Here is a 15,514-nt window from a genome sequence, read left to right on the forward strand (position 1 = left end):
TCAGCCCCATCGAAATGTGACCGCCGCTTCAGGGATTTGATCCCGCAACCATGGAATCAAGAACCGAACGCCAAAGCCGAACTCAACCGCAGCGATGAGTACTGAGCTGCTTAGAGTACCTTGCCTAACATTCCCTGTGAATAATACTGACGCGTTGCGTTGTGAATTTTATTGCGTGTATCGTGTTGTAGCTGTATCATGCTATGTATTATGTTGTAGATCCTTGTGCGCTTTTGTTCGCCTGTGCGAAAATTCACTGTCGCTGCTGTCGAGCCGCAAGGTCTTCTTATGTCTTCATGTAAATAATAAGTGGAAGCAGGGAGTCAAGCTCTCACATTTTACCTGTACCTGGCTTTGAGAGAACAGTGTTTATGTTGCGAAAAATTAAGAGAGGACTGGGGGTGAAAAATCTTTATTTTTGTAAAATCACTGCAATAATTGGACACACCTGCTTCGTGTTTAGCAGAGGGAAAATTGCTTGAGCACATGCATACCTATGAATTCATTATATATACCCGAACATTTTATTTATTTTCCAGATTGATACGAGAAAACCCAAATGGTGTAAATAACTAGTTCACAGAATAACGTTTTGCAAGACTCTGAAAAACTCTGTAAGCCATTTATAGTGAAATTGAAATGACGTACAAACTGTCTACCGGAATCGACATGGTGTGCTTGTTCAGACGCACTATCTTTCAAGCTGCGCCGTTACGGTAGCCCACAATGCACGTCACCAGGCGCTGGCAACTATAGTTAGACGCATTTTCAGTGTTTCCATACTTCTTACAGTTGATGAAATGTTTACTAGAAAAAGAAATCTTTCCTCCCAAACTACTAATAAATTTATCTTAGATGAACAAGTGTTTTAAAGGCCCTTTTTGAAGAAAGCAAATGCACATTATTAGTTTTCGAATATCTTGCTCAACGGATAGGCCAGTACATATTGCACTGGCCTTCTAAAAAGGATACGGAAGCCAAAAAATGGGTTCTGAAACTTAACATAAACTACTCAAACTGATTTTCGTAATCACGTTAGCGTAGTATAACCGGGGTGCCTGATGCATCACTATTCGTCTTTAGTGTCGTTAAGCTTCAAACCTTCATTCATTCCGCATTGCATGCACTGTAATTCATTACGTGCGCTGTAACCACACACCCCATGGCCGTTTGCAGCTGTCGCGACTGGAATCGAACCCGCGACATTGGGCGCAGCAGCCGAACTCCAAAGCCACCGAGCCACCGCGGCAGGCCAAGGGCTATGGGTCAGATGAACTTAGGAGTAGGCATTCTCAAATGTTTGGAAGCGGGGGAGGGCAGGTTGAGATGCAATTACCACACAGTCACTTAATCGTCCTGAGCTGATGCGATAAGTCCGGGAATTGTTATCTTCCGTGGGGATCGTTTCGAAAAGGTTAAGTCGTAGTAATCTGAATGTGTATTAATGCGTACCTGTTGTTAAACTTCAAGCGCTACTTTTGGAATAAAAAACGGCTCTGAATAAATTACTTAGACTAAAGTTTCACCTCGTCACGGGATTTTTTATTTTAAAATTCTGCGGCCTTTATTTGGGGTTTTGAACGCTTAACTATTTGTTTCCGGCCTGCAGCATGCAACCGTGGCTCGGATAAAAATCGATTCACCCAAAATTTAAAAAAAGAAAGAATAGAAGACCTTAGTAATTTTTTTGCGGCTTGAACAAAAACAAGTTTATTATTATTCAGGAAGAGGTGATAAGTTTTTCTGCCAAATTTACGAGCACAAATGCATCGTATGCACATAACATCGTTCACAATTATGCAAAGATATTGTCCCACTTACGGCTGTGTCGGGAAAATAACTTCGCTCCGGGAATTTTCTCGATTTCTGTACGGCAGACTAAGATCCTAACAGAAGCCTCCTCCGAGCATGGCGCTATGTATCGGTGATAACTTCAGCGCTTGAGATGACCGCCATAAGGAAACTCATCTCGGCGACTGCAGCAATAATGTTGAGGTTCGTAAGCAAAATGGAAGCGTTTTAGCCGCTCTAAATTTATAAGTTTCTCTTCGAAACCGCAGAGAAAACGAAAATAAACCGAATGCCGTCTGCGAAAGAAAGCTCGGACATGCGCAATCCAAAGTGGGCGATTGCACTCAACAACAAATCACCCCTTGAAAGCCCTGGGTCCCCCGGTGCCGGAAAGTGAAACACATACGGATGTACGAGGGAATGACTGTCGTCTTTCAATTTCCATTCGCGAGGCGAGCCTTTCATTGGGCTTTCATTTTCTCGATATTTTTTCCCGCCGCAACCTATGAATGGTCCACCGCATGGCCAATATGTTTCAATTCGCCACTCTTCCTGTCCCTTCCCGCAGCGCCGTGCTTGCGGAAGAAAATCGGTATTGCTAGTCATAAATCTCGGCCAAGTGGACAAGAGCTCCCACACTTTAGCCTTTCCTGGCTGGCTATCCCTTTCCGCCTCCGCTCCTCTTCTCTCAATTTTTGCTACCGTCTTCTGCACTGCCCAGCAGCTTGTCATTTTATTTTGGCCGCTTCTTAGCGCACTCTGGAAGACACCCACGACGCGCCAGCAGCTCAGGAAGAGTCATGCGCTCAATCTCTAGAAAACGAAACTTTCGGGCAGTGCGTCGACCGCAGCGCCAAGACTCGTTGCGTATGGTGAAGTAGTGCGGTCATTGGTTCTTAACCCCCCCCCATTTCGCTCCCTCGTATGGATGAAATACGGGGGCCAAGGTTTGAAGCTTTAAACAATGTAATAATGCTCGCCTTCACATCAGATTGCCCGACTAGTGCTTTGTTAAACAGCGCTAACATTAATTAGCCGCTTTTATTTTTCCATGCACGCCAAACGTTTTTCAGTAATACTGGTTGTTATTTTTGTTTATTGCTATACTCTTAAGGTTTTACGACACAATGGCTGCGGTACAATGTCATTAAAATTTTTTGCCGGGCTATATGCTTTCAGACTACCACTAGAAGGCGATTTTTTTAGCTGTTTCTCTAACAGTACGAATCTAAACCATGCTTGTCCATGCTTACACTCTGTTGGGAGCCCGCAAACCATTAATGCCATTTAAAAAAGCCATTTTATTAGCGCACTACAAAAGCCAATTATAGCGCGTCAGCAAAGCGCCAGAACACAGCGTGCAGTTTATGTTGGCTCCTTTCAGAAACGTAGAGCAGCCCTGACATCAGAAGAACATACCAGACATACCGATAGTTTCTTAGGAGTTAATAGTCCAGACATTATCTCTGCCTCCTCTACAGCCTCTCTTATCCTGCAGTCGTTTTCCTATGTATCGCCAGTGGCATTTATCAGTTTTGATTTTGTTCGCAGACACGGAACAAATATAGCTAAGGCATTCGAATGAAAACTGCGCGAACACATCACCTGGTCACTTTCAGTGGGAGTATATATAGTAGAGAAGTCCTGGAAAACAAAAATTATCTTTTTAGAAGGGCGGAGGATGGGAGGGGGAGTATATTAACTACAGACAGGAAATATCTTAGCATTGCAGCGTTTTTCTAGTTCAGAAGAACTTCTTGTTGGGCTAGTTGGTGCATTGCTTTGAAGAACCACGTTGCGTATTCAAAAGAGACAAACACGTGAAGAGGCCAAGAATACGGAAAGAGAGCAATTGCAAGCTCGTGCCTGGAATCTGCTCTTGCCAAGTCATGCCCGCATGCAATGCATATAAGCTTTAATAACCAAATTGAAAGGCTGCTTTCAGGCCGGTTCCCCTGCGACGTCATAACAGCTGAGGCCGAGAATCTTCTTAGCAAGATAAAGAGAAAAGATCAAGGTAGCGCGAATGAGCCGCTGCCAAAAAAGATCGTGGCGATGTCATATATACATAAAGTGGCGCACAATGTAAAAAAAGTGGCCAAGAGGCACGGTGTCCCTGTCGTATTTTCTGCCCCACAGAAACTCGCAGCCTTGTGCCCAAGAATCAGTAACCAAGGAGCTAGAGTCAGTTGATGCGGCATAAAACATGCTGAAACGTTTGTCAAATGTGCCACGGGCATGGTTTAAGAAATCCTGCTCAAGTGTGGAGGCGCCTACGTGGGACAAACAGGCCGTTGCGTGAATGAGCGCGCAGGAGAACATGCCCGCTCAATTCGAAATAAAGAAGGAACGGATCTGCCCGCTCATTGCCTTGCCTGCAGTGGATGCGAGCCTCTGCTTAAGAAGATAAAAAATTCTAGGGAAAAGTAAAAACAAAACAGCGCGTGAGCTTTTGGAGGTCTACCACATAACAGAAAATGGCGATAAATGTATAAGCGACACTTCTGTCAAATTGTACAAGGAGAAGAATTTTCTGCGCACATGTTGTTGATCACGAGATGGCTGGCTTTAGCCCCCCCCCCCCCCCCCCACCTCTCTTATTCCCCTTCACCTTTTGCTGTGATTCTGCATATATAAGTCACCTTCACACCAATAAACTCTCAGTTGATAGATTGCACTCTTTCCGTCTTCTTGGCCTTTTCCTGTGTTTGTCTCTTTTGAATGCGCAACGCGGTTCTTCAAAGCTCTTCTAGTTAGATGCAGGCGTGATCAATGGTATTAGTATAGCAGGTAAAACGGTGAAGCAAGAACTGCTCGGGGGGCACTTAATCTCCGCCTTAAGGGTATGACGTGATAGCGTTAATGAGTTCCTTCAGCGGCCGGGGGTCTTCTTTGCATATCTCATCGCGGGCAAGACACACAAGGCCTCCCTTTAACCAAGTCATCACAACAAGCATCGACGGCCTAGGGGCAGCGTGTGCGACTTGACCCAATTGTCACAAGTTCGATTCCCATCTAATTCCTTCAATTTTCTTTTAAGCGCAATTAATAGTTTACATTATTAAATGTGATAATGACATTTTGATCTTCTCGAGACCTTGTAATAATAATATATCTAAAGTTTTAATCACTTTCCAATTCCGCATCTCCGCGTATGACGTCGCGACCTTCTCGACCATGCTGAGATTTCTCGTACCGCCAACGCCAGATACTACGCCAGGTCCTCCACTGAACGGGATCCTGAACGCCATCGTGTTATAAAAATACGTTCAGTTCCGAGGATGGCTATAGAAAATGCACATGCTGCCAGTGACAGCAAAAGGCAGAGGCGCGCAGTGGACAATCGTTGTAACAGTGGACGTCACGTTAGGAGCGTTAAAGTGCACGGTGAAAGATTGCGCTAATAATGATAATAAACACATGCTAAAGAGTTTCAGTTATTAATATTTTACCCGAATAAAGTTTGTCGAGGAATGGGTGACGAACAAACACCGACAACAATTGTTCTATGGCACGTGGGTCTCCTTCGTGTCATCAAACCTGGTGCAAGCAAGCCGCATACGATATTCTCAGGCCTTACCTCAAGCCGAACGCCTTGAAACTCCTGGCGAGATGCGGCAGCATCGAATATTAAGCAGGCCGAAAATGAGATGCCGACAAGTGGGTGTTTTAATACACTCTTTTAGCTGGGTATTACTCAAACGAGTTTGTTTCTCTAGGGGTTTTGATGATTCTCCGTAGGAATATGAAGGCAGCGTCCATTATATTGTTTTGGCAGTGTGATATTAGTGCGGAAGCGCTATTCCGGTGGGTAAACCACGAGCAAAATCTTAAGATGTTTGTGGGTTTGTGCAAATGAAAAAAAATAAATCAAACAAACATCCGCGACTGGTATTCGAACCCGCGGCGGCGCCAACAGATCAGCTTCACTGGCCACTGCGGGAGAGCACTATAGGCTATCGCCACACCCAAACATGCCTCGTGTTAAGCTGCAACACGCTCTCGTGCTGTGCATTGCACATCATCTGCTCCATCAACTAATACTAATATAGAACTAATATTCGCTCTTTGAGCTATGCGGCGGTAGTGAGAGAGAGAGGTCCGCTGCATCCTTTGGCGTGGACAACGCTGTGGCAGAAACACGGCACTAGAGAATACGTGTTGGCATTGAAAATATTGCTGCAGAAACGTGACACTGGAGCATACACCGCCGGCGCATGTACATTGGCATTGACGATGAAAAAGTCTAAGACGCGAATAACTGGCTCACTGGGCCAGTGGACACCTCTAACCGCTCTTTCAGGTATGTGGCAGTGGTGTACACCTGCAAAAAACTACGCTTTCACACAATAGGTCGTGCTTAGCAATGCTAAACCGACAGTATTTTTGCCATAGCCATAGGGTACCACATTTCCTGCACTAGATGTGAAAAAAGGCAATCACTATGACTCAATCTTCCTACGGTCGTCCTAATCGGAGTCCACTAGCATATAATGTGTTAGCTGTGACGCAGGGCGCGAAACTTCGCGTTATGCTTGTATTGTATACGTCTGTGTTTGGCTTACTAAAATTGGGCCGAAAGTTTTTAGAACGTGCAGCTACATTCTTAAACGTTCCAGGCATCATGTCTAGCCTTGACGTTGATTTCTTTAAAATCCTGCACAAATTGGGTTTTGGTTGTTTAACCTTCACAAATTTAGAGCCATTTCCTAAAAGACAGTTATTACATGAAGAAGCCGCTGAAACAACCTGTTAAGCCTTTCAAAATTCTGGCCCAGTGCTGTTCGTTTTGAAATTCCTTTGCTAAGCCTACAGTAATCACGCTGAACGGTTTGTCCGATGAACAAATGGTTTCAAAAAAAAAATTTCGCGTATAGACGAAAAGCGCCAGACAGTGCGACGGAACGCAATAAAAGCAGCGTACTTACTCTAACTCAGCACAGTGTAAAAAGTTTTCATTCTCTGGGCACAATACGCTGGCAGCAAAGCACCGAACAGCGCTCCCGTCCTGTTGGAAGTTACGTGAAAAAAGAGCAGGTGGATGCTTGGGCGGAAGATGGGCAAGCCAACCTATTCCTCTGGCTTGACGTTTCCCCTTTTATTTCTGCGAGCGCATATGTACAATGGCGTAACTGACAGTATGAAATGGGGTTGAAAAAATAAGTAGGAGAAGCCGAAGTAAGGTCGCGCGTTACCCGAGCGAACGCGTGCAGATAAGACGATTAGAAGTCCAGCCGAAGGAAATGCGGATTACGGCTGCCGTAAAATTCCGCTCGCCTCTTTACCTTGCAGGCAAGGGCTAAGAGTGGCGGCACGCTCAGGTTCCCGGCAGAGGGGGTGGGAGGTGGTGGGTAGCCGCGGACAGGCTACGCGACTCGAGTCGCGCGCGACAGGGGCTGGATAATTAGCGTTCCGTCGCGAATTACCATTCCTAATGAGTCTGTCAGGTTTCGCTCAATGTGAGTGGCTTCGAACCCGGAGTGCTCGACATACACGTAGTCAATTAGCATTTGCGCCAGTCAGCGCTCTTTCAATGAAACAGCCCAATCTTTCCTTGTTTTCCTTTTTTGTTTTACTTTTTCGTGCCTCCTTTCTACTGACAGTCGTGACGGGGCTTAACGGCCCTTCGTTTTTCATCCTCTCGCAGTTCGCTTCATCTTCATCGTTTCCTGCTCTTCTGACTGCTCTCGATAACTGCTGAGCCAAATCCGCCGGAAAGCTTGGAAAACAATGCTTTCTGCAGAAGGAATGCTCGCAAGTACCGACAGAACCGAAAAAAAAGGGCGCTGATTTAATGCATGGTGTCCCACGCAATTCATTAGCTGCGCTTGCGCCCCGTTCAAGCACCGAGTTTTCGGTGCTTCCGAGCGCACTTGTTTATTCCCGCCTCTCTGCGTTATATTGTAAACTAGGCCATGGAGAGTCAATCGATGCTTTGCTCGGCCTCACCATTTCGCATAGAGAGAGGTTTAACAATCCGCTTTCAGTTTTGAGACTCTCTTTTCTCGCACTTCGATGCTGTCATACATGCAACATAAAAAGCACGCTCAAGAGAGAAAAAAAGACCTTAATCCTATTATCCACGCTTCTTCCAAAGACTTGTTGCCCTGCCTGTACAGATAAAACTAACTCAAAATTGTTAACAACAATTTTAACGTGGAGAATGATAAGAAGAGTAGACGAAAATTCAACAGTTGCGCAATTGGTTTTACCCGCTGGTTTAAACGGTCATATCTGAGGAATACCAGAAAGAAAGAAAAAACAGAAAGATAGAAGAAAAGAAGTCTGTTGAACCGCAACGGTGGCTCAGTGGTTTGAGCATCCGTCTCGCATGCGGGAGATGCAGGGTTCGATCCCCAATACCGCGAGGCACCCACCGGTGATACAAAGGGTACGGGCTTTCCCCTGACCTCGTGCTCGGCTTCTTTGGGGTGAAATGCTTAGGGAATGGGCCTTTGACCCTACCTTGAGTAGGCTAGATAGATAGATAAAGAGGAGGAGGGAAAGGCAGGGATGTTAACCAGAAAGGGGTTCCGGTTGGCTACCCTGCACTGGGGAAGAGGGATTAGGGGACTAAAAGGAGGAAGAGAGAAGGGGAAAAAGGCATAACACTCACACACGCATGCACAACACTAAAACACGTTGTGCCATGGCGCTCTTTGTCCTCCACAGAAGCCCTCGCGCCATAAAAATTCATCCAGAAATATCGTGAATAGTAATTGCTAGCTCCTGGGACGCATATTGTGCGAAATGGCCGATATTTCATGTATTATCATTCTTAAAGATACCATTTTACTGTGCAGATATCATTCGTTGCAATGGAATATGAAAGCAAAGATCATGCCGGGGGACGTGATATTAGTATTGCCCTCCTCGCGGCCCTTATTGGCAACATGAGCCTGTACTGGCAACAATCGATAAGCGTCAAGATACTGTAGCGTTGTACTTGTCACAAGCAAAGAAGCAGGCATAAATAGATGGGCAGGGTGGTTTGAAAATTCGACCTGATACAGCTGTTCAATTATCTCCAGGAAATAAGCAAAATACTCAGCAGCGGCGAAAATGGAACGTTCACTGGGCTGCCATATGGAAGCCAGACTGAGCGTTCCTCCCGGCCGCCGCAGCCCAGGACTTCGTAGAAGTTCTAGGGCTGCATCGCGACGTTCAGAGAATAATTCGGTCGCGTATAGGGGGCGTTTGCACGATAACTCGCCCCGCATGGAAAGCAGACCGTGCACTATTAACCATGAGGGAGGATACTATTTCAAAATGAAACGTGAGGCTTCGCGGCATTATCCCCTCTTAATCCTGTAATGCCGATCGAGTATGGTGTCGGATACAAAGGATATAAATGCTGAATAGTTGTAGTTTGCGCAAGCAAAGGCATATTCAATCTTACAGTGATTCAGAAATCGCATATATTGATGAAAGCAAGGTCAAACTCACAGCTGGCTTTGTTGCAGAAGGCCTCCTGAAAGATCATTTACCTCAACAGCCAACTTTATCGGCACAACAGCCTCGTATTCTAACGGGTGTAAGTTACCTCAGCAGGCAATGATATGCTTCTAAATTGCGTTGCTTATTTATTGCATGTGGTTTAGTTTGTTCCACAGTTTCGTCATTATCCGGTTTTCGTAATTAGTCTTATTTTATTGTTTTATTATACCTCAATCTTCTGGCTTTTTTTGATAAACCAGTCAGATTTTTTTTTTAATTTTTGCACTGAAGGGCGCAGTGCTGACGGAATACTGTAAGCTCGCAACTTTTATCCGATATTTTGAATTACATGGCGTTACAGACTTAATAATTATGCGGGATTTGATTATGTTAATTTTAATCTCTTCAAATATAATACACTATTAAGCTTTGATTTATACTAGAGCATTGTACTTTTATACAAGCTTTTATTGATCCCGCGCCGTTTTAAAGGAAGATACAGATGCTTGAAGACGAAAGTGTGAGTGCCTAACAAGAAAAACTTGCAATATTTTATGCAATAGATAAGCCAAGAAAAGTGTCTCGTTTTCAGCTGTGGAAAGATTTGAAATTTATGCTGAATAAGCAAAAGACAACGACCTCATTGAACGGCATGCTACAGTGCTTGGCTCAAATTCATCTCTAAAATTGTGTTCTCATTAGAAAAAACCTTCATAATTACGTAAAATCAACTAACAGATGAATTGCTCGAACTGTTTTTTTTTTTTTTGTAGAGAAAGTACTCTGAAGTAATGCACTCGTCCTCTTGTGCCCGAATAAGAATTTCTCTAAACGCCAAACATATTCGAGAACATTAACTGAGAAATCAGACGCAAACTTTCAAAAAAGCACAATTTCATTTTTGAAACTGATATGCTAAAAAATTCGTATATCTTTGGTTCCAACATTCAAATTTTCTAAATTTGAATTGGCACAGGCGTCATTGCGTCTCGTGCACTAACGCTCACTGTTGTAATATGTGGACCAAAATGGTGGCACAAGAGCATTTCACTGAGCCCTTGGCGCGTATAAAAAGTTCATCACGCTTGATAGTATTACTGGTGAAAAAATCTTGATGAAAACAACGGAGGATGTGCTAGCAATATCACTTTTTTTAGGAATATTGTTTCGTGAGTTCGCTAGTTCTATTAAAGAGCGCCTTATCTTTGATATGAAGGATGTTACATTCTCCTGAAACAAAGAAATCTCAGCTGGATGTAGCGCACTCTCAGAAAAAGCTTCGAGTTGACTATGTAATTGCATAAATTAACGCTTAAAAGGGTTAACGGTTGGGGGGGGGGGGGGGCATGAGCTGTCGCACGTACGTAGAGGAAGCCAGCAACTGATTACAATATCTATCGTTATTTTTCCAGTAACGTTTCTGAACGGTATTATTATTTATTCATTTTTACATATTGCACACCCGGTGGGGCTGTAGCAGGAGTGGAGAATAAACAATACAGTGCAAGAACATAGGAAAAAATACAGCAGCAATGAAATAAATACACCAACAAAAATGCGCACAATGATGTTGAAGCACAGAGAAAAATTCGTTTAATGAGAGGGAACAGTTCGTACCAGGTAGTGAATTCTAAAATTCATTTGTCTGAGGGGAAAAAAACTATATTTGAAATTGTTTGTACCCGCATAAAAATGATGTGTAATGTTAAGCGCATGATGTCTCTTACAAGAAGGAAATTTAACAAAGGTGGTACATTCTTTACTGGAGAGGCAACAGGACGAATGAATAATGTCATGAACAAAAATTTTTAAGATTTTACATACAGTTATTTTGCGGCAGATAGTAGGTTAAGTGAGGACATGGCTGACGACTGTGAGAACTGTTAGTCATAACGGTGGTAGATAAATCTAATCGCTTTCCTTTGGACGGCCTCAATCAGGCCCCCCAAGACGCGACCACGGAAGCCTGCTGCAGATTCTTCCTAACGGGATAACTAAAAATTCCATCAGCCAGCGTAAGCACGCCAGCTCACGGAGTATAGACACGCAGAGTTGCCTTCCTGCACGGCCTTCCATTATACTGAATCCAAAATTCGAAGCAGCCAACACAGCTGTCACTTGTAATGGCACAATAAGTAGTTTAAAAAAAATCGCAGCCGCAGCTGGTGTACTACAAGCTGTTATTTTTGTATGCTTGGGTGCGTATGTGTATTACAAATCTCAGTGACGCCCTGCTTCGGTAAAGCCGCCGCGGCGGCTGAGTGGTTATGGCGCTCGGCTGCTGGCCCGAAAGACGCGGGTTCGATCCCGGCCGCGGCGGTCGAATTTTCATGGAGGCGAAATTCTAGATTCCCGTGGGCTGTGCGATGTCAGGGCACATTAAAGAACCCCAGGGCACATTAAAGAACCCATAAACGAAACCAAACCTGCTTCGGTAAAAAGAGACGCTTCTCTAAATGTTACTCGTCTCCAATTGTCAGGTTTCTTTTCCTTTTCTTCACCGTTGAGGTGATTAGCTTAACAGCGTCAAATAACAGTCATCGCACTCTCTCAATCAACAATAAACGAGATTAAAAGGTTTGGTTTATGCGGGTTTAACGTCCCAAAGCGACTCAGGCTATGAGGGACGCCGTAGTGAAGGGCTCCAGAAATTTCGACCACCTGGGGTTTATCGTGCACTGACATCGCACAGCACACGGGCCTCTAGAATTTCGATGGAGGCGAAATTCTAGAGGCCCGTGTACTGTGCGATGTCAGTGCACGAGAAAGAACCCCAGGTGGTCGAAATTTCCGGAGCCCTTCACAATCAACAATAAACGAGATTAAAAGGTTTGGTTTATGCGGGTTTAACGTCCCAAAGCGACTCAGGCTATGAGGGATGCCGTAGTGAAGGGTTCCGGAAATTTCGACCACCTGGGGTTCTTTATCGTGCACTGACATCGCACAGTACACGGGCCTCTAGAATTTCGCCTCCATCGAAATTCGACCGCTGCGGCCGGGATCAAATGCGCTTCTTTCGGGCCAGCAGCCGAGCGCCGTAAGCACTCAGCCACCGCGGCTGCCTGAGATTAAAAGCGTAAGGGTAATCTCGAAAGTGCAGGCTCCTATTCATTTTATCTAGTTGGAAACTTATATCTTAATAATAACAGAATAGTAACAGACCCGCAACTAGAAAGCGCGAGCAGCTGGCCCTCGAATAAACTTGTGATGTCAAGGAGCAGGTTTCCAACTACGGGAGTCCCCGCGGAGTCACGAGCAATTATTTGGCGCGACTGTTACGGCTCGTTGGCAAAGCAGGAGGGGGCCGTGCGCAGCGTCGAGTCAACGTCGGAGCTTTCCGCGCAAGGAAGCAGCGTTTTCTGGGCTACGTGGGTTTAACTATTACATCCTCTGCTTGAAACCGCCTGTAACGGCACGAGGAGAGTATCCGAATTTGCACGTGTTCTCTCAATTACCTTATTATCATTCTTCACTACAAAATACCGCGGTAAGAAAGAGAACACTTGACGAAGCGCAAGATGCGCACAACTGGTAACGTAAAACGCTCAGACTACAAACCTGAAACGGAAGAGAAAAGAATATCCGCGTTTTCGATGTCACAGCGCATATACTGCGTGGCAACAGGCAGGCCCGTAGGTGCACTGTCTTATTATGCCCTTGAAAATGACGCAAGAGGGCATTTCCCTATGCACGCCTGTAATCCAATGGCTCCTGCAGCCTTGATGATAAAAGATAACAGTAGACGTTGCTGATAAATGGGTTTCTGCCAACATGGTACCTTCGACCGTGAAGCTCTAACGTCGTATCTAGCTTTTATGAGCGCGCTCCTGCATAAAAAGAAGAGCCGCAGCCGTTAGTACAATTACGAGAGCCATTATTCGCAGAGCACGTGCGCTGGAAAGTCTATCGACGCTTGTCGCGCAGCAACCCCAGGCGCTGGAGGTGCCGGACGCCTAAAGACGGCCAGGCAGTGGTCGTTATTCCGCAAGTTAGGGTAACCTTAGCACTCACTACGTAGGACGTCTGGTATTACTGTACACATCGAATATTGACAAAGCACTGCCTTATCGTTCTTAAGATATATACGGCTGTGTAGCTATGGCCTCGCTAAGGACGCCACTGATTTAAATTTTAATCGCAGAAAGATCTCTGTACTTGCGTAAATGTGGTAGTTCCAGGTAAAAAAAGCCTGCGCAACTATGTATGTCTTGTGACTGCCACCACGAAAGTGGCGTATATATATATATATACCGAGTGTTTCACTTAAGATGTTCCGAAATTTTTAAAAACAGGCTTTTTGAAGTAGAGGAATGTTTTTTTCGGCTCAGCAATGCTAGAGGTGTAGCGCATCATAGAACAGCTAAGACATGCTATGTAGCAGGCTGGTTAATTAATATAGAATGTTAACTTTTTAACTATTATTGTTAGTGTCATTACTTATTTACACGCGTGTAGCCCACCGTGAGCAATATACATCTCAGTTTGAAAATTTCGAAAACGCAATTACCCTCGGCGCTGTGACCCAACGACTTTTGGCTGCATCGCGCCAAAATAGACTCGCTTTCGCTTTCGAGAGGATTCCATGCAAAACAATTCCCCTACAGTACACGTAACTCGTCGAAATATCCAAAATTTATTGGGCCACAGCGCCGAGGGTAAGTGCGCTTCTTGAGTTCTAAACACTGACATGGATATTGTATTCGTTGAGCAACACGGAGACTAATAAGGAGACGACTAACAGCAATAGTTGAAAAGTTAACTATTTAATATTTGTTAACTTCTAGTGAGTTAGCACGTATTGCCAGTATTCTTATGCGCTACCCTGCTGACAATGCTGGACCGAAAGAAGCGCTCTTGTAAATCAAAAACTATATTTTTAAAAACTGCAAAACATCTTAGGTAAAAGAGCCGGTTTATATACGATAAAGGGCAGAGTTCGGAACAACCCCATGCGAGGGACGGTCAGTCACTGATGTCGAACGGCAAATCGAAGAGGGAAGCAGGGCCTATAAGGCACTTTAGAAAAGAAACGAAAATTGGACATCAGTTGAACTGACGTCTGATTTTCAATATCCCTGCACAGAAAGCGAAACACGCAGCACTACCGGCCGCCACGCGACTTCACTGTCGGGCTTGAAGACCGAAAACAATATACGAGATGTTTCCATCCTAGTCTTAGCGTGTGTATTCGAGCAGCGGCAAGGCTTTCGTTTGGTCTGGACTCTGGGCAGTATTGCGGCTGAAACCGACTTATTTTGAAAACAGCGGCCGAGCACGGCCAACGCGATACCGACGCGCGTCAGAAGTCACTCCGGGTCCAACACTTGAACCGAATGACGAGGTGTGGCGTACGCACAAAAATGCGTGGTTCTGGAGCATACTCAGTACGGTTACCAGCGCAACGCAGCACATTAGCCGCCCGTTCCGATCGGCCAATATTCAGTTCGAACTGCGCATAAGCGGGGGAAAAAATAAAAACTAGCGTTCCTTTCTAGGCCGCATTACCAAGATTCGACACTTGTGTATTTCTACATACTTCATCCTCACCGCGCGCACTGCCTCAGAGCCCAACAGTGCGCCCAAGCGAACACGTAATATTATAGAATTATTTTGCTCTCTTTCTTTCGGCGCTAATTTTATTGCCAATTACGGCGGAATGAGCAGCCGCGCAGGCACCACGGACGTCCACAGACGGAAGAGGAGTACCGTATACAGGCTAAGCCGGCGTCCGTAACTGAGCGATGCGGCGTGGCGACTGTAATCCGCCCTGGAGTCGCGTCCTTCAGCTGGCCGCCCAGGCGGGCGATCGCTTTGATCTCGAAGCTTCGGCTGCAAGTCGAGCACACTCGACCGTATGGCGCGCACTGACATCCGATGACAAATGCGGGAGGCCGCAACAATCGCGGTAGGCGAGCTCCAACTTCTTCGGGGAAAAATATGCGTTCGGGGAGCGAGGAAATATGCGCCCGGCGTCTCCTCTTCAAAGGAGGAGCAATAAATCTCGGCACGACCCGCCACTCCTTGCTGCTTGCGTCGCACGTCTGAGGAGCGCGGAGGGCGCATATAAGCGCAGCCGCGGCGTCCCTTCTCTGCAGAGCGCGCCTTGCCGGTCCTGTCTGCGATCGCTTCTGCTCTTGAAAACAAGACGCCATACGGCGCAGCGTCAATGAAGATAAAAATAAATAAATAAAAGTGAAGAGAATGACTTTGTGTTCGTCATTGCGACCTTGGCCAGTCGCTGAGGCCACAGACAGTGGCGAGGCTACGCGGCTGGTGTGATGCCGCC

The sequence above is a fragment of the Amblyomma americanum genome, chromosome 1, assembly GCF_052857255.1.
Source record: "Amblyomma americanum isolate KBUSLIRL-KWMA chromosome 1, ASM5285725v1, whole genome shotgun sequence".
NCBI lineage: Eukaryota > Metazoa > Arthropoda > Arachnida > Ixodida > Ixodidae > Amblyomma > Amblyomma americanum.